The sequence below is a fragment of the Typopeltis vanoorti genome, chromosome 21, assembly GCF_054136105.1.
Source record: "Typopeltis vanoorti isolate ZY-2024b chromosome 21, IOZ_Tvanoo_1.0, whole genome shotgun sequence".
Classification (NCBI taxonomy): domain Eukaryota; kingdom Metazoa; phylum Arthropoda; class Arachnida; order Uropygi; family Thelyphonidae; genus Typopeltis; species Typopeltis vanoorti.
In genome coordinates this window covers 106206093-106230241 of record NC_143569.1, presented here as the reverse complement: position 1 = coordinate 106230241, position 24149 = coordinate 106206093, and the positions used below count along the sequence as shown (strand labels likewise).

At 34.1% G+C, this 24149-nt stretch overlaps 1 protein-coding gene across 3 annotated transcripts in view; it reads left to right on the top strand.

Moving 5' to 3' along the window:
* The first annotated feature begins 284 nt into the window (after positions 1-284).
* The window catches only part of LOC150095173 (BTB/POZ domain-containing protein 6-like), a 65066-nt gene continuing 41201 nt past the window's right edge, over positions 285-24149 (top strand). For 2 of the 3 annotated variants that reach the window (XR_016550118.1, XM_090410985.1), the window contains exon 1: positions 4371-5042. The gene's annotated coding sequence lies outside the window, so the exon portion shown is untranslated. Of the gene's footprint in view, positions 370-4370; positions 5043-24149 lie in introns of those variants that run through there. The other variant, XM_090410987.1, reaches the window with a different exon arrangement.

Below are 24149 nucleotides of genomic sequence, written 5' to 3'. Positions count from 1 at the left end.
AGACAAACGGATGCACGCAGAAGAAAAGAAAGAATAACTAACATTCTTAGAAAAGACGTTTTGAAAAAAAAAAAAAACATCAGAACATAAAATTTTTATATTCTACAGATTTAGTTTTATCAGGTTTAGATAAATTTTATCGTGTGATAAAATTTATCTAAAATATGATAAGTATTCCTCTGTAATTTATTTAGATAAATTTTATCACATGATAAAATTTATCTTCAGATTGTGCGCATTTTGGTTGGAAAGATCCAAGTTCGAATACTGTCGAAGATGAACTGTATCAGTTGTATTAACTGCATCAGTTGAACTTGTTTACATACACATCGTTTATTTCAATCTCTTCTGTTAATTTGTTACCTAACTGTAAGTGTATTTTTGTATTTTTATATAAACTTTATATAGCTTGTACCGAATGTAATGGATATCCTTCTGTTTTCATTATATTCGATAGTTTTTCTCTGTGTATTTTATCAAAAGCTTTCTCGTAATCTATAAATGCCACAGGAGTCTCTTCACCAGAAATCACACGTACTAACCACGGTGATGACCACCTTATCAGTACGTGTGTTTTTTAGTGATGAATTCACCACAGGTTTCATTGTATAAAAATTAGGAGTCTGTAAATTCACTGCTCGTCTTTTTTCAATACTTTGTTTTAACACATAAATATTATCTAAACATAATCTTCCAGTCTGAAACCGTTTTGTTCTTCTGAGAGTGGATTGTTTGCCATATTTCTGTCTTTTATTCAGAATTTTACTGTAAATTTCGTAATCTGTATTTAGTAAACGTATTCCTCTGTAATTTCCACGACCATCTCTGTCTCCTTTCTTAAATAGCGATATAACCTTAGCATTTAAATCCATTATGATGGAACCTCACATTTCCTCCAACAATTATTTAATAAATTTAAGAATTTGTGATGTAAGCATTCTCCTCCATATTTCCAAAGCTCTCTATTTATGCCATCTAATCCGGTTGATTTTCTACTTTTTGATATTTTTATTGCTTCTTTTAGTTCTTCCAATTTTATCGCTTATGTATCAGTATTGCTTTCTTCTTTATTATTTCTGTTATTAAATTTAGGTCAATTTAAGGCATATATTCTTAAAATGTTCTATCCAATGTTTCTCTCCTATTACGTTGATTCGTGCTCTCTTTCTTTCTTTATTGTTTAATATCCTCAATTTTTTGTACGCTGTATCTTGTCTTCCATGTATGTCTCTTTCTACTTTATTAATAAATCTATCTCAAGCGTCTTAATGAGCTTTCTCATTAACACGCTTGAGATAGATTTATTTGCATGTTTTTGAAGGAGTGATTTGTATGCCATTTGTTTTGCGTTTATTGCATTTTCTATACCTGCGTTCCATATTTTTAATGTATTTCTTTTCAATATTTTCTTTTTCTTTCCAAGGGACTCAAAGGCTGTTTTATGAATTATCTTTATTAAAGTATTTCATACTTCTTCTTTACCTTCACTAATTTGGACTTCTTTAAGGTAATCTGCTGATCGCGATTGACATAGCATTCTAATGCTTTCTTCTTGTAAGAGATATACTTTGTATACTTTGTATACTTGTTCTATTTCTTTTTTTTTTTTTTTTTCATATTTATTTCCTTTCTCCATTTTGCTAGTTTTTCTGTTTTAGAGACTATTAAATAATGATCTGAAAAATTTTCACTTCTTCTGTAAACATGTACATCTCTCACGCGAGCAGCTAGTTTCTGATTAGTAGTGATATAATCAATTATAGATCTCGTTCCTGTGCCATTCCAAGTATATTTATTTATATTCTTTTTCTTTTTTTAAGTATTGGTTATTTTAAAATTATTGAAAGTCCAGCAGTCTAATAGTTCTTGACCATTGTTATTCATGCAAATTTCTCCACATTTTCCTAAGACATTTGGGTTTGGATTATTTCCCACTCTGGCATTAAGATCTCCTGCTATTAATATGTAGCCATTTTATTACATTCATTTAATTGTTTTTGTAGTTCTCCATAAAATTGCTTGGAATCCCCTTTCTTGCCTTCCTCAGGGGCATATACTCCTATGATATTTAAGCAGTTCCATTTGCTTTTAATTTAACTGTTATAATTCGATTATTTGCAAAATTGTACTTTCGTATTCTGTTTCCATTTATCATCAATTAAAATGGCGAATCCACTAGAAGCTCTGATATGTTCGTCAACTCCGCTATATAGCATACTAACACCATCAATATCTTTTGTTCACTTTATTTATTTATTTATTTTGTTTTGTTTGTTTCTATTGTCACGGCTATATTAAAATTTTTAGTTTTTAGTCGTTATGCTAATTCTAATTCCTTAGTTGTTATGCTTCGTACATTCCACGTGGCTACTTTTAAAATGGTCAAGATTCCTAATCGGTTACCTCTCTGCTCGTTTTCCGTTGTTTCGATCCGGTGAATTTTCCAGTTCAAGAGTTGCAGGTTTTTTTTACTCGGTAAGGTTACCAGCGTTACGCAAAATCCCCACCCTGGAAGACCAGGGGATCTCTAGCTCTTAGCGTGGCTCGTATAGTCTACCTGCAGTTGCAAGAACCCTAGTTGGCACAGTGCCAAGAAGAATCCGTTTATGTTGAAAGGGAGAAAGAAATAAGGCAATGTATGAACATGCGAAATCATGTGCTTTATATGCAAAATTTTCTGACTGTTATACAAGCAAAATAGCTACCACCTTAAAAACTAGAATTTTCATAAAAAAAAAAGAAGAAAATTTTCCGACCTGTAATAATGAACATCCATCCCAACGAAATGCATTGATTACCCTATTGTCGGAATGGATTCGCCTTCTGATGCCATGAGCAGAAATGTCGAGGGGTCTCGCATCTGTGGTTGGACAAAACCGCTCGACTTTTCCAGCTAGGAAGGCCCTAACAGTAGCTTAGCTATCGTGGGCCATTGATGCGCACAAGCCTCCTTACCACGTCAAGGTGGACTAAGGAGAACTCAGTGTACGTTTTGGTTCTAAACACAATTTCTACAGATTTCTGTAGAAATCTCCAACTTGAGAAACGTTGAAATAACACAACTCTCCTTACTCCACTTTCTTCGCATCGAAAAGAATACGAGCAGCTTATGGTCAAGAAAATTTTATTTTATTTATTCGCGGAATGGATTCGCCTTCTGATGCCATGCGCAGAAATGTCGAGGGGTCTCGCATCTGAGGCGAATCCAAAACAAAATTACAGGCCTTTAGCACAGTAGCACCATGGAAGGGCTAAGAAAATTTTAAAGTTTTATTTATATACATAAAACGTAATAAATATAGTTTTCTGATCATTATTAATTTTTACGAAGTCCGAATACCCTTCTCTAGAGACCAAAGAGTGAATTTTTTTTTTTTTTTTTCAAACTAGTGCAGGCCTCAAATAAGCGGAGCATCGGTCTCACACGCGACGACGAAGTTCATCTCCCACTTAAAGGCAACCGCAAACCCCCATGTTCACAGCGGGATTCGATACGCTGAACACTCGGTCAGGCATGTCGGCATTTTACATTTCAGCTGCCCATTGAACTTCGTTTTTCATTGAACGAACTTCGTTTCCTCCAGTTTCATTCCTTCCGCTGCTTTTCTTTGAAAGAGCTTCTTTCGCTTTGTTTTCCCCAAAGAAGAAGCTTTAAAATTTTCAAGATTCTTCCTTCCATTTCAACTCTTGCTCAAACGTGGTGTGTTTGCATCTCTCGACTCCAAAACATATATTCAAGAATAATAACTCGAATTTTGAAGGTTTTTCATCCTACCCGCGAAACGATGTGAATTCTAGGTTTGTTATGAACGTAAGTGATCAGAGTTCGGTAATCTGCGCATTTTGCTATGCAAGAATTTCCAAAAATAAAGAGAGCCTTTGAAGAAAGGCATTCTTAGGCTTCCAGATAGAAAAGGCGGTGATGACCTCACTCTGGAAGACTTCCTAAGAATGAATTCTTGGATACTATATATATATATATATACAGAATTATATAGAGGCGTTTTCCTATTTTTTTTATTATTTATTTATTATTATTTTTTTTTTTACTTATTTTCATACTTTTATTTTATTTTATTTTTACATAATCCGGAAGCCCAGCTCTAGGGATGAAAGTGAACTGTTTTTAACTCATTCAGGCCTCCAAAACCGGGAGATTAAATTCTTCATTAACATCAAGACAATCACAAACATCATTGCTTATAGCGAGCTTCGAATCACAGTTTCTTGGGCGCAGCGCGGCTATGCTAATTCTCTGCCAATGCACGAAAAAAAGTTTTCCGTTGGACAGCTTTTTTTCAGGCATTGAAGAATTAGAGATAACACGCACACACACACACACACACACACAGAGAGAGAGAGACATGAATCATTTATAATTGTATTTTGGGTCACATGTAATAGTCAATTTACATACGAAAGCCATTGCAGCATGCATCCATTATGAAAATAATCCCGAATTTATCTCACAGACATATTTGGATCGCATTACTTCGACTACCTCCACAGCAGATTTGACATAGTTGAGAAAATAAGAATCCGAACTCATCCAATAGTAGTTATCGCCATTGAATCCCAAATGCAACAGTCAGCATTAAAATAGATAAATTTCTCGTCGATATTCAAGCAAGAATTTTATGAACATATTTTAACATTGCATTCGACATATTTCGTGCGTGAAATGCAGTGCACCAATGCGCTGTTGCTCACTTGTTTGTTATTTTCTAATTACCGAGAGAACATGCAGAAACGATAGCCCAAGAATACATTCTTTTCCTCAACTAACGCGAACAATCCCCCCACACACAAAGTTTGACGAAACCAACCAGAAACGGACGCATGTTTCGCCCTCTAGCGTTCGAATTAGTTCAGCTGCTCTTCGTAGCGGAGAAGTAAGCAGAATGCGAGTTTTAACGCCTTCCGAATTGTATCCGAGCAGCTTTTAAACTTTTGCTTCCGTTTATCAAGTGCCGACGGTGTGCGTAGAAATAATCCACAGAAGTTAGTGGTATGCATTTTTAAGGAGAGCGAAGATTTTCGAGGTAAGTGGAGATCGTGTTGACGTGGCCATTTTTCTTCCGAGTCTGTTACTGGGCGTCCTTCAAACAACGGGTTAACGAAGTGGATGCATTAAAAACTAAAATTCATAAGCTAGCTTAATTTATCAATCAATTGGACTTTTATTCAAGAGAAAAAACGAAAAGTTCAACAGTTCGTGTAGAGTTCATGATTTTCCTTGGGATTTCGTCTCATTTGTGATTATACTTTTGAAGGAAGGATCAAGCACATATCAGTTGAATGAAAAATTACCGTTTCCCAGAGTACTTTGTTGATTATTAACTACCATTACTAATTTAATGTAACATAAAGAACGTTTAATTTCTCACCAGTGACGTATTTCGCAGTATTTAAAATTCTTCCAATTCCAAGAACAGGTTTCAAGAACCCATCTGAAAGACTGCGATCGCACTTTGTCCACTTCAGATTAAGGATGATAACTAATGCCTTTTTTTTTTTAACAGTAATGTTAATTTAACCATTGGCTATTCAATTGGCTATTGCCCGCATGCGCCTGTAGCACAGGCGCATGCGCGAAAATGATGAGAGGGAGACAAATGCCACCTAATGTATCCTGACTTCGTTATCATTTAACTAAATTTATAGTTAACATTTAACTAAATATTAACTAGATTTAACTAAATCTATTTATCCACCTCTGCTAGATTTAAGGGTTTTCGTGAAATTGCAAGTATTTACGCATACTTTTCTTATATACTTTTCACTGCCAAGTTTGGAATGGAAAAGTATCGAGATTGTTGCTGTTTGGTGAATATCGTCACGTGATATCACACTAGTAGGAGAAAGTGTTCAGGAGCATCGAGAGCAGCGGTGGGGTTCGCGTGTGTGTGTGTGTGGGGGGGTTAGTTTGTTAAAGAATATAATCACAAAGTTAAATCATTTATTTCGAAACGTCAGTCTTCGAATTACTATGAAGGCATCTTCGCCTTTTCTAAACCTTTAAAAAACATTACAAAATAATAGCGAAAAAGACTTTTTTTAAAAAATAGTAATAAGAGAATATTTTCCGAACAGAGTTATTCGTTTACGTTGTGATTTCAAAATAATTCAACATTATAGGTTATGTGTAATTAATTATTAGTAATTAATTAATTTCTCCCTAAATTCCGTCAGATCAACCATCTTTAAATCACATTACACATAATGTATACAATTGGTTTATATGCCCCAGAAGAAGGAAGAGAACAGGAGAATATTGATTTTTATAATCAGCTACAAAACATATATAATAAAATAAATAAAAATGATTACATAATTTTAGCAGGAGACTTAAATGCAAGAATTGGAAACACAAAAATTAATAATAATATAGGAATACATGGAGAACACACTCTGAACAGAAATGGTAAAAAATTGATTGACTTTGTAGTTTATAATAACCTAAAAATAATGAATTCCTTCTATAAACATAAAGACATACATAAATATACGTGGGCAGCAAGAGGATGGAAATCAATATTAGATTACTTCATATTAAATGAAAAGACATCAAAATATTCACTAGATGTAAGAGTTCACAGAGGAAATGAAATAACCAGTGACCACTTCCTTGTTAAAATAAAATTAAGATTACCACCAGTAAACAGGCTACAAGTAAAAAGAACAGAAAGAAAATTTAAAATATTTGTTTATAAAACTAGACTGTTGAATGACACAAATGTACATTGGCTATATGAACAAAGAATTAACCAATATCTAGATAAAATATAACAAAATGAAGAAATAGAAATAGAATGGCTTAATATAAAAACGATACTAAATGCAGAAGCAAAGGAAAGCTTAGGAAAGACCAAAAAATTCAATAAAAGAAAAAAACTGAAGATCTGGGATGATACAATCAAAGAAATAATCAAAAAGAAAAAAGAAGCCTATCACAAATGGTTAAGTAAAAGATTAGAAGATGAAATAGAATATAAAAGAATAAGAGCCATAGCTAAAAGAGAAGTTAGAAAGAGACATGGAGAATCATGGGATAAATTTGTTATTAACTTAACATGATTTATATAAAATAAGACCCAATGTATATAAGATTTTGAAACACTTAAATGCAGATACTAAAGAAAACATAAAATTAAACACCGAATTGAAATTAGAAGAATTTCTAAATTACTACACAGAACTGTGGACAGACAAATATTTTTAAAAAAAGACAACTGGCAAACAATTAACGAAAATGAAAAGGAAATAACCGAAGAAGAATTAGAAATCAGCCTGAAAGAAACAAGAAACGGAAAATCACCTGGAGAATATAAGCTAGGTTCAGAACTATATAAATACGCAGGAACAATATTCAAAAAAAGACTCTTAATATTTTTGAATAAAATTTACTCAACTGGTATCCCCCCAATAGAATGGATAAAAGCAATTGCGATTCCTATCTTTAAGAAATGTAATAGAGATGACCCTAAAAACTATAGAGGTATCAGCATACTAAATTCCTGTTACAAAATATATAGCAGAATCTTAAATAACAAACTAATGAAATGTTCCGAAAACTTTATTCTAGAAGTACAGAATGGATTTAGGAAAGGACGATCATGTATAGACCCAGCCTTTTGCCTAAAATTAATAATAGAGAAAAGAAGAGAATATAATTTAAAAACACATATTGCATTTATTGACTTTGAAAAAGCATTTGACAAAGTTAAACGAAACATATTATTTAACATATTAATAGAAAGAAAAATACCAAATAATATCCTAAAAGCTATCACAAGTATATATGAAAATAATCAAATACAAATAAGATTAAATCAGGAGCCATCATATACGAGAGAGATAAACCAAGGGTCCGACAGGGATGTCCCCCCTCTCAGCAACTCTTTTTAATATCTACTTAAATGAAATAATAATAAAATGGAATAAATATTTACATCAAGGAATTAAACTTTCTCCTACAGTTAACTTAAACACTCTCCTCTTTGCAGACGACCAAATAATAATTACAAATTCTGAAGATAACTTACAGCAAGCTATTTTAGATCTAAATGAGATATCCAAAGATTATGGTATGATAATACGGAAAAATGAAAAACTATGGCCTTTAAAGGACAAGATCCAGCAAGAACTAAAATAGTAATAGATAACAAGATCTTAGAAGAGATGAATTCATTTAACTACCTAGGATGTATGATCACATATGAAAATGAAAAAGATATAAACATAAAAATTGCAAAATATTTAAAAATAACAGGAGTAATTAAATCTATATTTAAACCAAACCTAGTTCAAAAACGAACCAGGCTAAAAGTATACAATACATTAGCCCTACCGGTCTTAATGTATGGAAGCGAAATCTGGACAATAAAACAAAAAGACAAAGATTAACAGCAGCAGAAATGAAGTTTATGAGAAAAACTGCAAAGTATACCCTATTTGATCACAAAAGAAACGAAGATATTATGAAAGAATTAAACCAAGAACCAGTAATAGAAAAAATTAAAAGATATAAACATAAATGTATGGAACGTTCAAAGAATGAAAACAGAAAGATTACCAAAGCAAGCCTTAAAGTACAAGCCATTAGGTAAAAGAAAACCAGGACGTCCTCTTAAACGATGACTTCTAAGGCCGGAACAGGCCATGCTGGGCCTAAATCCTTGATACGCCTGATGATGATGATGATGATGATGATGACATAATGTATACCGAGATCTGTGGAAATGCGTTTGCTTCCATAGCACCAGACTACCATTCGAAAGAAATCATGGATTCGACTCTAGTTCATCGACTAGAGAATCTTCTAATCTTTTCCTCAACCTTTAGTAAGTAGATCTTCGGTGCAGGCAAGCAGGGTTTTCCACACCCACATCTTAATAATAATAATAAATCGAGAACAATTGACGCAATTATCGACAATACTACGAGTGTTAAGGTTTAGCGCAAGGAGATGGTGGCAGTTGCGTCATACTCTTTCCTGGGTATCCGGAGAGTTCACTGAAAAATTAACCGAAAGACAATTAATTGAAAAAGCAATTCACCGAATAAACAATTCATCGGACAACAGTTAATCGAAAAAGCAATTCACTGATCAGGAGTTAATCGAAAACACAATTCATCGAAACGCAATTGATAGAAAAACAACAATTCATCGAAAAATAACACTTCATCGAAAATTCGGTTCACCGAAAAATGAATTACAAGTCATGTGGGGTGAAGATGTGTGTGCAATTCTTTTTTTTTTTTTTTGAATTGCTTTGAGAGGGATATATCTTTCAGGTCACTTTTATACAGTCAACTACTATTCATCCGGCTTCGTTCGAAAAGCGATTTTTTTTTGTTTTTTTTTTTTAGCGGGGCAGCATACTGGTTGCAGTGAATGATATGCACTGAGGCGGATATATTTGAGATGTTAAATGAACTCAACTCAATTCCAATTTCCTTTAGCACTGTGTTTTCTAACTTGGTCCGCCGACCACTGGCATCCTTCAGAAGTCGAGTAAGACTTCCAACCGCTGCTCATCTAAATATAACACTAGATGAGTATGCTTCAAAAAGGTTTGTAGGGTTTTTTTTACGACTCTTTATTCATCATTCCTATTTTATTATTTTCCTGGAGAATATTTTAATCCCTTTTTTTTTTTTTTTAACAAATTGCACCGATCACCTTCTCAAAACTCAGAAATATACCCACGCATATACCCATCAGTATTCTTAGCCTAATCCTCCCCTTATTAACTGCAATTATTTGCTTTCGAGGTTATTCGGGAGATAAGTGAATGTGGCACTCCTGTCGTTGAGGAATAACAGAATCAGGTGTAAATAAGTGAAACATGATTGAAAAATCTTCAGGAATCTTTTTTTTTTTCAAGTTTTCCAATATTTTTACTCTGAATTCCTGTATATTTGACTATTATACTGTGAGAAATATTTACATCAAAGAATCAATTTATTATTATTATTAGTAGTAGTAGTTGTAGTAATATTAATAATTATTACTATTTTCCCTCATCCTCCTCAATATAATGACTGTTGGTATAGCAATGCTGCTTTACTAAGGAATAAGTACAGAACGCTACGGATTCTTATTGTCTTTCTTGTTCGATAAGTAAGTGTTTCCTGTCTGTCTATATGTGTGTCCATGGGACTGATTTGCCTATTTCCAGGAGGAAAAGCCTACTCATCTCGGTATTAGGCCTACTAACTTACCTTCAGTTGAAGAGGACCGATAAAAATTATGCCCCTCGTACATTTATCAATGGACAAATTTTACTCGGATTCGGTATTTGAAAGTTTTCAGTACAAGAAGCTGTCTGCACGGTTCGGTTCCAAATGGATCACTTTTATCATAACATTTCCATAAGAAGTTCCGAAATGATATTAGCAATTCCGCTCTGGCTGGATTAAATTAACGAAATTTTTAATTTCAGTCGGACTAGACTCATTGTGACAAAATGTGGTAGAACGAAATGTCTTCTCTACAGATAAATCGCTATCTGCACCATGAAGCAGTATGTACATTTAAATTAAATGTTCTAAAATACAAGAAAATAATTACTATGTTTCAATGACCACTTCCATATGTTGTCTGTGTCTTGAGTAACGTTCCGCATTGTCACTGAAGATTTTTAAACAATAGTTTGCAAGAAAAATGACTTTTCGATGAATTTTGAAAGAATTCATCGAAATATTTTTGGGGAATTATTTTTGGATGAATTGTTTATTCGGCGAATTGCTTTTTCGATGAATTGTCTTTCGATTAGCTCTCTTTCGATGAATTTTCCAGTAACTACATTCCTGAAAACTTTTGTCCACTGATAGATGGTAGATTTCGTCCACTTATCAGCAATATTTATGGATGTGTGAGTTTGTTTTTTTAACACTAAACCATTGAACAGGGTTAAGTAGTATGGGAGTCACTTCTGACAAGATCAAGATAAGATAACGAATCGTGACGTGATTGGTTGATAATATTATGACATCATTCTATGCACGATGCAATGAGTTTGGAATTTCCCTGAGGACATATGTGTCAATGGCTTCAGTTCTTGTGTTTTGTTCGCATATGGAATTATGGCTGATGATTAGAGATTCCTGTAGTTATTGGTGGGACATTTCTGACAAGATCAACATCAAGATAAGGAATCGTGTTGTGGGTGTGTGTTATTATAAGATGTAGATAAGTAACAACATTTGTTAGTTGTAAATAAGTGACATCATTTGTTATTTGTAAACATTATTTGTAAACACATCCATAAGATAAGGAATCATTACGTGGATGTGTGTTGTTTACAGATGAAGATAGAGTTTGGAATGTTTGGAAATTACTGGGGAACATATCTCTCTGTGATATCACATGGTGTTTTGGTTTGCCTATGGAATTGTGAGCAATGTTTTTGAGACAAGATATCTTGGAATTTTTCCAGGGTGACACACATTCGTCATTGTCCTCATGTTTTTTCTTTGGTTGTCTATAGATGGCTGTACTAATTTTCCATTACATTTTGGGGTATTTCTTTCCTGTTAAAGGGTGGGAATTCTTAGAGTAGAGTCATGATTGCGGCAGTGATTAGACTTTTCTGAATAATTTAATTATACAGTATGCTGGTGTCCCCCAAACACACACCACACACACACACACACACACACACACACACATTAGACATGAAAAGTCGCTAATGAATGTCGCTAATGAATCCATGTTGATACTCTAATATGTACCCTATGATTATTCTTATGAAAAAAAAAACTATTCAGTATTAGAATTATGTTTACCAAAACATACGAGCAGTGATGATTGAAATTACAATTATCAACTGTTATGTTTAAGTTAAACAAAAAAAAAACTAACTTACATTTCTTTCCAGAATGGGAACATCATGGTTCTATCTAGGTTTTATGAATATTCAAAATTGTTGATTTTTAACATATATTCACAGCACAGAACACAAACACAAGTCTGAAAATGCAGTTGACATTTTCATTATAGGTTACTGTGGCTAACATATATTCACAGCACAAAAACACACAAAACATAGGAGTTGAAAGATATTTCTGTAAATAACCAGAAAAGCTAGTTGACTACTTAATTTAGATTACTATCCGAATGGTTCTGTGTATTAATTCTTTTCCACAGTCCTTCATGCTATGTTTTCCCAAGCTTGGTGGGAAAGTCTATCCGCCATTTTGTTTAGGGTAAGTGTTATTTCTGGTTTCGAATTCAGATTGCTGTCAGAGTAAGGAATTCTGAAAAGTGAAATGATTTTTTTTTCAAATTGATTGGTTATTTTTTCTATTTTAGATTTTAAATTCAGTTCAACTACATATTCTGACAGAATAACTCAGCAAAATTAATAAATAAATAAAATGTATGTGAATTTATTTTGCAACACTGTAGATTTCTCACTAAGTCTTATCTTAAAGATATCTCTCTTATCCAGTCATCAATTTTGTTGTACGAGGGTGAGAAATCGTGTGTTTAGGTTGGAACTCTTCGTACCTGTGGGAAATTACTGCTGTAGTAAATTAATGCTTTTATTTATTTATTTTTTAAACCAATATGACTATTAATTTTACCTTCGATTCCTTGTGCTCTTAACCTATTTCTGTAACTGAATTTTTTAAAAATTATTTTTTCTTTAGCATTAGTAATTTTAAGTAACGGATATGAGAAAAACAAGGTTTTGAACTTGTTGTGGTGTTTTCTTTCAGAAACATCTTTTGCCAGCACAACAAATAAATAGTTATTTCATATTATTTTGAAATAAGTATTAGCTCTGTAATATATACTTTGTTAATTTCTATGTTACCTTTTATTTGACTGTAATATTATTAACAAATTGTATTTACTGAATCTAACATACAGAAATTAAATAAAGTTAAAAAAGACAGTAATTTATTCTTTCTTATTCTTCTGCTTCAACATTTGTGCTGATGTTCATAGAGTATGATTTGCTACTGGTGCTTAAGAAAGAAAAATAAAGAAAAATTGTAAAGAATAAAAAAAAGTTTACCCTCAAATAAATATTTATGATCACAGCAAACAAGAAATTCATCAGTTTTCAACTGAAGTTTTGAAATTCATGCACATATTGTTTTCATCATTTGGTATCATTTAAATGAAGAGTCGGTCGGGCTATTAGGTTCGTTAATGTTTTTTGATTTTTCTCTTCCAATGGAGAGTATTTTTTGATATTTGCATGTTGATTCACTTGTTATCTGCATGCTACGATACCTTTTCATTTTTATGTCACTTTTCATCTGAAATATTCTCCCCTAAAAATCTGCCTATTAATTTAATACCCATTTCCTTTTGCTTCCGAAAGTTGATACAGTTTCATTGAGTGAATTTTCAAAAAAAAAAAAAAAAGCCTGGTTTGGCAAGAAATTTTACAAGGGGAAAAAATGTTATGGTCCTACTTAAATTTGTATAACACATCAATGACACCCAATTTGTTCATTTAAATTTATACATTTCATTTGAGTGAAATATTATTTCCAAATTGTATTTACTGAATCTAACATACAGAAAATAAAGTGAAAAATACAATATATTTTTTGTTCCTTAATCTTATTGCTAAATTTGCATTGTTCAAAGGTTCTTCCCATGCTTGTAGAATTGCCATCATGTGGTTTTTGACAATGTGACTCTCATCTTAAAGTGAATTTTCATCTGATGATCGTTGGGAATTTATTACTCTAGTAGAATTAAGGGTTGTATATTTATTTTGTTGAAACCAATACATATATTTCTGAGAATTATCAAAAGCACAGAATCTTTCATTATGTTTCCAAAAGCATTTAAGAGTACATTGTATGTTTTCATGTTTTGAGCATTCAATTTCATTTAAATCAAGATAAGACCTCCCTATTAACCTCGTTAATGTTTTTGATTTTTCTCTTCCTTTGGTGTATAATATTTGATATTTGCATGTTGATTCTATCATCACATTAAAAAAATTCAGTTAACTACATATTATAACGAGAATAACTGAGTACAATAAATAAATAAATTGTGTGTGGGAATTATTTCCCACACTGTTAATTTTCATAGACTTGTTTGTAGATAACTGAAATAACTCATATCCAGTCAGTCATCATTCAGAGATTGGGAACATCAGGTAGACATTGTAATTTAAATAATCATTTCTTTTCATAGACGTATTGTGGTTTCTTCAAAGGTAAAAGTTTTCCCAGGGTTGTGAATTACTCATGCTTACTGATGTGAATAAATTTACACTAGTGTTGAGTAGCAAAGGTTTGCAATTTACCTCATGTGATCGATGAGAACTAAATTATTCGAATCATTTTCTTTCATAGACATATCGCGGTTTCTTCATAGGTAAAAGTTTTCCCAGGGTTGTGTATTAGTCATGCTTTCTGATGTGACTAAATGTTTACACTTGTGTTGGGTAACAAAGATTTGCAATTGACCTCATGTGATGATAAGAACTAAGTTATTCGAATCACTTCCTTTCATAGACGTATCGCAGTTTCTTCAAAGGTACATTTTCCCAGGGTTATGTATTACTCACCTACCCGTATTGTTTTCATTACTCGGCATCCGTTAAATGAAGAACGGGTCTGGCTATTAAGTTTGTTAATGATTTTTTATTTGTCTCTTCGAATGGAGAGTATTTTTTGATATTTGCATGTTGATTCACTTGTTATCTGCATGCTACGAGACCTTTTTATTTTTTTTGTCACTTTTCAGGTGAAATATTCTCCACTAAAATTCTGCCTATTAATTTAATACCCATTTCCTTTTGATTCCAAGAGTTGACAGTTTCATGAAATATTTGAGGGCTTGCATGAACAAATAAGACTTTTAATTCACTGAGTCAAAAAAAGTCTCTGGTTAGTTTGTGGCATGAAATTTCACAAGGAAAAAAAATATTATGGTCTTACTTAAATTTGTATAACATATCAACAACACCCAATTTGTTCATTTAAATTTACACATTTTATTTGAATGAAATGTTATTTACAAACTGTATTTACTGAATCGAACATACAAAAAATAAATAAAGTGAAAAATACAATCAATTTTTTTGTTCCTTAAACTTCTTATTGTTAAATTTGCACTGTTGTTCAAAGGTTCTTCCCATGGTTGTAAAATTGCCATCATGTTGTTATTGACAACGTGACTCACATCTTAAAGTTAATTTTCATCTGATGATTGTTGGGAATTTATTACTGTAGTAAAAGTAAGGGCAGCATATTTATTTTGTTGAAACCAATACATATATTTCTGAGAATTATTAAAAGCCCAGAATCTTTCGTTATGTTTCCAAAAGCATTTAAGAGTAAACGTATGTTTTCACGTTTTGGGCATCCAATTTCATTTAAATCAAGAACAGGCCTCCTATTAACCTCGTTAATGGTTTTGATTTTTCTCTTCCTTTGGCAAGTAATATTTGATATTTGCATTTTGATTCTATCATCCAATTTCTTAGTTTGTCCAAAGCTAGTGAACCAATTTCCTACTTCAGCTGATGGTTATATTTTATTAACCAAGAATTCTGTTTTTTAACTCTTTCAGGTAATTCTTTCCAACTACAAGGTGATTTTGTCAATGCATATCTTACAATAATTCCATCAGAAATACAAATTTCTTTAGGAAATAAATTTGAAATCTTATATAAAAGAAATTGTACATGAATTATAGCAATGATAACTGACAATTCGTAATTTTCACACATTGTAGATATTTCATATTTGTTTTCCTTTTCTTCTGCTTAGATTACTTCATATGGCACCACAAATAAATAGTTATTAATTATAATTATTATTATTATTTCACTGGTTATTAGCTCTGATCTTATATTTTATGTTAACTATCTGTTACAGAATGGTGAACAATTAGAACTTTTCACAAAGAAACAAAGAATTTTGTGGCTCACTCCTTATTTTTCATTACCGAACACAAAACACCACAACACAATACAGCAGCTGCGGTGGATGAATGATTTCTTTAAGTCCGAAGTCGCTTGACTCTATGTTTTTTTCTTATAGTACTGTTTACCCTTACTATACACTACCCTGGCCGTTCCTTAAAAATGAACATTTTGTGCTGATGACTCAACGACATGTTTTTGCATGCTGTTGGATATACTGTTTTTATCTTACTTTGTGTGGGGAAAGGTAAAATTTGTGTTGTTGTGTCCCATTTCCTTTAAATCATACATTTTACGTGTATCCTTGAAGCCTTGTCTATGTGAGGCACATGGTATCTCTGGGTCAGAAAGGAATATCCCTAGGGTCAAGCCAAAACCTATGTAATGAACCCTTCATTACGAACTGCTCGTTTAGTCCTAAGAAAATTTATTTATTGAAGCTGTGCCACTTAGGACTATTAGATTAATTAGAATGTTAATCAAGAAGTTTGTAAGAAGTGAACAAAGATAACATGAGATATGCAATCGTGACCGTATATTATTTTCTATAAATCTCCCGCCCAGATTCGTAACTAATTTCACAAGTTGTGCATCGAATTCCATAAAGAGACAAAGTAGGTTAAAGAATAGCAAGATTTATTTAACTAAATGTTTATTTAACTACTTGTTTCTATAGCATGGCTTAGGCTTCCGATCATCGATATGCTAACGTGATCTTCTATCTGACCTCTTTTGTCACAGCTTTCCAGACACGTACTTTCCTAGACATTCCATGTGGCATAGCCTGCTGCAGTATCTTGGGATTAGACTTCCTGCTGAAAACCGTTCAATCGCATGCCAGTGATGGACCTCGCACCACGGAGCTCTGATCATCACAAGGTGAAAACTAAGAAACAAGAGTGGGAGGGGGGTGGTTTCTAACCCTTTTATACTTCCTCCCTAACAGCTATTGCCATAACTTTGGCCGTTCACCTGACACGTAGAATTCGCCATTAGGTGCGTCTGACTTCATACTGTCCAATTTTCTCCCTATCTTTCTAGTTATATTCTGCAAGCACGAGACCACTTGGGAAACTGTCTGCTTTTCCCTCCGAACTTCGAGCTTACGTTTACACGGATTATGTTGGTCTGGCCTTGCATATTATTTCACAATAAAGGTTATTTTACACTTTAGGTAACGTTAATCTTAACTCAGTATTAAATTATACAATTAATATTGTCACTCTTTTCCTACATATTCTGTTTTAAAGTAAGTAATATCTCATTATTTTACAGTTCTTTCTTTTCTTTTCTTATTAATGCATTCAAACTACTCATACCTAGATAACAAGCACAACCTTATGTTTCTTATTGGGTGTTTGCTGTGTTAGACCCCGATAAGATAAATTTTAATATTCTAACTTATCAGGGTATAATAGTGTTATCTGGAGAGTGCAAATATTTTTTCTATACCAAACTTTAAGAGGTCACAATTCTTGGGTTAATTATCTTATCTGCTGTCTCTCTCACTCTGCAAACAACCAAATTCTAACAGTTCGGATTTTCGATTATGTGAACGAATTGTTTTCAGATAACTCAAACAATGTCAATAGGTAGCATTACATAATTTCTAAAATAATCATTTAATTAACATCAGTTTTCAACACTTTTTTCCCATTCCTGGCATTAATTTCACAGCACTGATATTTTTACAATAATTAAACAGAATGCATTAAGGTATAAAGTTATTGATTTAAATATCAAATTCTAATCAGAATAACTGAGTAGAAAATTCACTGTGGAAAAACACAACAACAGTACATATCTTTGTTCATTTCAGTTTACAAATGCATATTTTATTTTGCTGAAATGCGTATTCACTGAGAAAAATTCAAAACATGTAATTACTACTATTACTACTATTATTACGGGCAACTCCAGGGAGTCATTGGACTCATCGAGGGAGGCCCCAAATCATATTCATCACAACTATTTGACATTCATACAGTATCTATCATACCTCGCCTTAAACTCATTCACTGTCACAGCATCCACCACAGACTCAGGGAGCGCATTCCACTCATTCACTACTCTAAAAGTAAAGAACCCAGCTCTAACACCTTTACTAACCACACTTTTGCCCAGTTTCCATGGATGTCCCCTAGTCCTCCCACAACCAGCCCTGTTCTCAAAAATATCTTCTGAATTAATTTTATAGAAACCCTTCAGTAATTTGAATGTCTCAATCATATCTCCCCTCCTCCGCCTATCAACCAATTTTTGCAACCCACAAATCCTCAACCTGTTCTCATACGGTTCATTCCACAGACCTGCTATCATCTTGGTCACTCGCCTCTGGATCCTCTCCACCTCCTCCCCATCAAGAAGAAACCTAGGTGACCAAATCTGAGCACAGTAGTCTAGATGGGGCCTTATCAAGGCTCGATACAGAGGAACAATAACCTGCTTGTCTCTGCTTGTCATCGCATTCTTCAGCAACCAAGTGATTTGATGAGCTGTTTTGGTCACTTTTGCAATGTGTCCCCTAAATTTCAATTCCTTATCTACCAACACTCCTAAATCTCGTGCCTCATCAATTTCCTGGAGCACGGTTCCACCAATGCAGTAAACTGCCGCCAATCTTTTCACCCCAAAATGCATAACCTTACATTTTGCCACATTAAACTGACATCCATTCTCCTTAGCCCAGACCTCCAATCTATCCAAATCATCCTGCAAAATTTTGACGTCATCTGCATTCACTATTGCCCTACCCAACTTCGCATCATCCGCAAACAAATGAACTGTTCCTCTCAGATCATTTCCTATATCATTTATGAACAAATTAAACAGCAGTGGTCCAAGAACAGATCCTTGTGGCACACCACTAGTCACAGGCCGTCTTGTGGACTCTACTCCCGAGTAAACCACTCTCTGATATCTCTCCGTCAACCACCCTCCTATCCATCTCACCAACCCTATGTCCATTCCCATATGCTGCAATTTACTGATTAGAATTCCATGTGGAATCCTGTCAAAGGCCTTGGCAAGGTCCAGTAGAATCACCGTAAACCCATTACCCTTATCCAGTTCAGCCGTCACTGTGTTATAATACGTGAGCAAGTTACTGAGGCATGACCTACCCTTCACAAAACCATGCTGTCCCCGATACAGTATCCCATTTTTTTCTATCCAATCTTGTATTTTCCTCTTGACTATTTTCTCTAAGAACTTGACAATGATTCCTGATATGCTAATCGGTCGGTAATTTACTACAGCAGTCTTGGAACCACCTTTATGCAGTGGAACTATTTTCCCCTCTTTCCACCCGCTCGGGACTAACCCAGACCCGAGACTCAAATTAAACAAAATGGTCAAGGGTACTGACAATTCTTTAGCTGCTTCTCGTACAACACGAGCTGGTATACCATCCAATCCCACAGATGTATTGACATTGAGGTTATGCAATAGACTACTCACCTCCACTTCATTAACCACAATTCCCGTATAATCTACTGGTTTATTCGTTTCTGCAATGTCACCACCTGGATGATATACTTTTGCAAAGTGCTCACTCAGTAACTCAACTATCTCAACTGATTCAGTTACCTCCCTACCATCGGCATTCTTTAAAATCAATCTGCCATGTACATTTTTCCTTTTACTTGCTACATATCTAAAAAACTGTTTAGGATTCTCTTTAGCCTGCATGGCCAATGTTCTTTCGTAATCCTTTTTTGCTTTTCTTACCACACTCGTGACCCTTCTGGCCTGTGCTTTATACCGTTCATGTGCCTGCCGGTCACCCTTCTCCTTAAATTCCCTCCATAGTTGTTTCTTTTTTTGCAACTCAAGCTTAATGGTGTTATTCATCCATTTAACCCCTACTTGATTTATTATTCGGACTCTAGGTATACAGTCAGCCATTGCTTCATGCAAGCACTTCTTAACTACCTCCCATGCACTCTCAACTTCTAGTCCTTGCAGTTGTACATGCCATGGCACTGAACCAATCAAACTCCTAAGCTTGTCATACTTTCCAGCCCGATAATTCCACATGTGCCCTGTCTTAATTGAAAATTCTACACCTTTAGCCACCTCCCAAGTTAAGACCCTATGATCACTCTCACCGATTGGTTGCAATGTGGTCATATTTGTTACAGCCAAATCCTCAGATGTAATTACTAGGTCAAGCACTCTCTGACCCCTAGTATTTTCCATTACATGCTGTCGCAGATAGTTAACCCTTAATAACCGCATAAAATCCAGTTCCTTCCTTCCGTGTGTCCTCTCCTCACTCCAATCAATGCGACCATAGTTGAAATCTCCCATAATAATCACCCTCCTTCCACCCATTTCTTCTATTTGCTTGTGCATACTGTCACCACCATCTTTTCCATCACCTGGTCTATAGCAGCACCCAATTGTATATTTAGTTCTGCTAGCCACAATCTCACACCAAATGGCCTCAAATGTGCTCTTTTCTCTATCCTGCAATTCAACTTCTATTCTCCTTGGCTGGAGTTCATCAGCTATCATCAACAATACTCCTCCCCCCATTTTATTCTCTCTGTCATTCCTGAACACACTATACCCATCACATTCAATCCCACTAGTTATATCATCTACAGTCAGCCATGTTTCACTAATACCTATAACCTGTGGTCTGGAAGTGCCAACCATGGCCAAAAACTCTTCCTTCTTGTTCCTAATACTCCTAGTATTAGTGTACATGAATTTAAGACCCCCATTAGCCCCAATCCTACCTTGATGCCTTATATTAACTATCCCACTCAGATTTTTTGTCCTTATTTGCTCTGGCATATTATATTCATTCTTACATTCAACTGCCTCCATAAGGACTGTATCTCTACTCCCCCCCCCCTAACAAATCTAGTTTCCCTGAGTTTGCACATCCACTACATTCAGCAACACTTTCTCAAGTCTTCTTACACCGTAACCATTCAAATGCAAGCCATCCATCTTATATAGATCCTTTCGCCCATCAAACTCACTCCACACATCCACAAATTCCACACCACTCGTCATACATAACCCACGCATAAAGTCATTTGCAATTATAGCCCTCCTTTTAAACATTTCACTGTCATACCGTTGCAAAAGACTAATCATTCTATCTCTCTCACTCTTTTCTTTTGCTACCTCAAACAATTCATTCAGGTCTTCTATCATTTCCATTTTATCTCCTTTCAAATCATTCGTACCTGCCACAACAATCATTTCTTTCACCCTTTTCTTTTGCTCTCTAATAGACGCAGTTACGTCCTTTATGGTCGCACCAGGTTGGTGCGATTTTGTCAAATCCTCTACTAACACACCTCGTACTAACGAGTCTCCATACAGCACTCTATCCTTCATTTTGTTCATGTTCACATTCATACGTCTATTTTTCCTGTCATACCTTTTATTATTGGTTGGTTCATTCAGTCTACTTTTGTTCATGCACTCTAGCTGCTGTTTTGCTCTTTCTATCGCACTATTCAACAACGCGATCTCACTCAATGCATCTATCTCATCTTTTTTGTTCTCTGAGAAACCATTTATACTATCATTCACACTTTCTACATTCACACTCTCACAATTTTCATGTACAACCTTGCCGTTTCCTGTCATATCCCTGTTTCCTTCATTCTGAAGGTTGACAAAAATATCACACTCACGATCCGAAATACACTTCAATTCCGCATTCTCCCTACATTTTCTACACACATTCAATCCTTTATTATCATCTAACCACACACCGACCGCACTCCGCAAAGCGTACATTTCACAGCTAGTACACTGACTCATTTCTTTTATGCTACCGTTCTTTGATAACGATAGCGAACCTTCATTACTGGCCGCCATTTTCCTTCGCACAGCTGCCATACTTATCTGTGACGTGTTTTGTCAAATTATACCCTAATCTTTAATAATTATTCAATTAATAATAAGAGGAAAAAAAGTACAAACATCAGAACATTTAAGTACTAAATATAATTAAATAAAATGAAATATAACTAAATACAAAGTAACTTAGCTTCGTTTTGTCTTCCACCATTACGCGTTCGATTCTGACGGTACCAACATATATTATATCGCGACAGCAACTAACTTCCTAAAAACAACCACTGAAGTACACTCGTATTCAGAGAAACAATTCAGCACTCAAAAACGTATAAAAACGGGAAAAAAACGGACTATTCACCGATTAAAAATCACTTTCTTCTGCACAGCTCAAATTCACCGCCACGTGCTACGGCGACCTAAAATTTCTCTCAAATATTTCTCTCAAATTACCTAAAAATATTTCACAATATTTAGTTTAGACTCTTAACATTTTCCAAAGAGTTCAATGAATAACATTTTTGTTACTCACTGTTTCTTGGTTACATCACTTCAAAATAGCTGGTTATGCAAAAGGTTTTTTTTAAATCAGATACCATGGTAACCACACTTCCATACATTTGATATTGTGTCAGTCTGGATATAACACCATATGCCTCCCTAAACTTTCTGTGTATTCTTTTTTCAGCAAATATACGCAAACAGTTTTCGTAAAATGTTCGTAAATGTCCCAAAATAAAGAATCTTTATCGAATTGGATAAAATCTTGAAAGTCTAATTTTAACACTGATGAATTTGAATGATTAGCGATAATTTTCCCCATGATATGAATAGTGGTAATTCAGTTTCCAAAAATAATAAATGATTATCAATGTTGTACATTTCTGTCAAAAATCTCTCAGCTTCTTCGCAAGTAATAGCGAAAACTTTACTTCCATCAGCTCCTGTATCATCGGGTATTAGTTCCCCATCTTGGCATTTCAGAATATAACATTCACTTAGGTCCATTTCATAGTCAACTCTTCTTTTCAAGTATCCAAGGATATCAGACCACTTCCTGCATCACTTTTCAAAAGGGGTCCTGGATAAATACATCACAATATAAGTGTTTTCTAAAATAATAATAGGTTTCCATCCTTTTAGAGCTAAGTCAAGAGCTTTGTCTCGTGCCATTTTTCTTGAAGAAAGAAAATTTCAATGACTTTTGTGGCTCACCCATTATTTTATTTACTGGATACAAAAAACCACAACACATTACGATATCTGCACTGGATGAACGAATTTGCCATAACTGCAAACACATTTGACTCATTTGTTTTTCATTATATAGTATGCCCACCTTTTGTAGGTCTCTCCTTGGCATTTTGCCAAGAATAGTCGATTCATGCTGCAGGAGAGAAAAAAATGAAGGATGTACAAATTGGTTGCCAACATCCGAAATCATGTGGTTTCTTGTCTGTCACTGTACTAGTAGTATCTTGATTTTTGTTGTCGCTTTTTTGCATTATTTTTTTATTATTAATGTGTATGATGGACCCAGTACAGTCAACAAGTTCTGCTGTTAAACGTTTCAGTAACTCTTGCAAAAGAACATTGAATAATATACTGACATTCTGCAAAAAAGAATTGTCAGAAGGCCATCTCCTTGTTCCCCTTTCTCAAGTCACAAAATGTGAAAGTGCAATTGCGGGCATATCGGGGTCAACTGTTAAAAGAATTCGTAGGGAATCAAAAGGTGTGGTAAGCCAAATTTTAAATCTCCTAAAAAAATCCCAGAGAAAGAAACCATCGAAAGAGTAGGTTTGGATGATTTTGATGTAGATATTATAAGGTGAACTATTCACGAATTTTACGTGGTAGAGAAAAAAGTGCCAACTGTTCTGAAATTGATTCCTATACTTAAAGAAAAATTTAATTTTCCTTAGAAAAGAGAAAGTTTAAGGAAAATACTTCATGAAATCGGATTTTGGTTTGAAAAGTCACAGAATAAAAGGAAACTTCTCATGGAGTGAAGTGATATTGTTTTATCTAGAATGCAGTATTTGAGAGCAATACAGCATTTCAGGGAGGAGAAAAGACCGATTGTGTATCTAGATGAAACTTGGATTGATAGTAATGTAACTTATGGAAAATGTTGGCAGTCTAAAGAAGAAGAAGAATGTGAGTGCTACAAACCGGAAATGCCTTGTGGCGCATAATTTTTGTGCAGGTGGAAAACTGACTTTTTTTACCAAATCAAACTTACTATACAAAGCCAATTCAACTACTGGAGATTACCATGGGCAAATGAATTCTGCGATCTTCGAAAAGTGGGTAGAAGAAAAACTGATTCCAAACCTTCCTAAAAATGCTGCTGTTATAATCTATAATTGATAATTGGTAACCTTCATATCACTCTATTCAACTAAA